Source organism: Molossus molossus, unplaced genomic scaffold (genome assembly GCF_014108415.1).
Source record: "Molossus molossus isolate mMolMol1 unplaced genomic scaffold, mMolMol1.p scaffold_m16_p_16, whole genome shotgun sequence".
NCBI lineage: Eukaryota > Metazoa > Chordata > Mammalia > Chiroptera > Molossidae > Molossus > Molossus molossus.
The window spans coordinates 36,695,050-36,696,314 of NW_023425351.1; positions in this window are offsets into that span (position 1 = coordinate 36,695,050).

A 1,265-nucleotide genomic window follows, 5' to 3' on the forward strand; every position below is an offset into this window, starting at 1 on the left:
TAAGTAGACCTGCTATATTTACCATTCTTGGCTAAGTGACCTTATGTAGAAAGTGTCCTTTGGGGCCACTGGTACAATCTCCCTGATCATCTGAGCTGGGTGCTTCAGGAGTGTCTCTTGCGTGGGTTGTGTGTGCAAGCTGCTGTGTGAGGGCTGACCCTATGGAGTGGCATTTGCTTCAGCTGACTCTGGTGCCTGCCAAGATCACCCTTTGGGTATTCTGCTTGTGAAGCTAATTGGATAGTGTTTTGTCATGGTCTGAAGCTGGCCAGTATGTTGTTGGTTCTGAGGCCTCTTGGGAGGGCCTGATGCAGGTCAAGTTCAGCTATTGCCTGTACCGGTCCCAGGCTACTTGGTAGCAGCTCCAAAGCAATCTATGCTCCATAACTGTCTATGTTAGGCCTGGAGGATAGTGGGAGAGGCCATGCTGTGAACTGAGAGTGGTTCAGGGGAGAAAGTGTTACAAAGAGGGCACAAGTAAACTTTGGGGGTTGATGGAATTGTATGTTAGCTTGATTATGGTGATGTTTTCACAGATTCACATGTCACAATCATCAAAATACACACATCAGATATGTGCAACTTAGTATGCTATCACCAGTCCCAGGCCTGAGACCACTTAGCAAAAGGCTCATGGCATCCTGATGTTGCCTGCCATCTGCCCATAAGGCTCAGCCACTAAAATACTAGTATGATATGAGACTTGGGTAGGGTGGGGTCAGGATTTCATTAGGGTGGGGCAAGTGGTCCTCACCAGGCTAATGCAGATTGAAATTTGGTCGTGGGGTGAGGGCTCAATACAGAAAAGGTGTTGTCTACTTGATGGTTGTGTATGAGGAAGGCTTGACACAGGAACAATGGTGCCTTTTCCTCCACTGTTCACCCTAAAGGCACACAACTCAGTTTCTTCTTGTATGTTTCTGGTGCCCCACCCCCCAGCCACTGCCCCTCTTCTGGAGCTTAGGGTGAGTGCCTGTGAACAAGTCAGTCTGTATGTGGACCCTTTAAGAGAATGTCTGGGTTTCTAACAGCTTTCCATCTCCCCCTGATAGACAAAGTCCTACTGATTTTCACAGCACTGTTGCTCCATTCTGGAAGCATGCTGTGGGGCTGGGACACCTCACTTCTCAGGGGAGACCTCTGTACCTGAGATACCTCCTGATTCTCAACCACGACATGTGGTGTGAACCAGCCTGTTTCAAATCTCTCCTCTTCCTACCAGTCTCAACATGGCTTCTTCCTTATATCCTTAGCAATAGGACTTC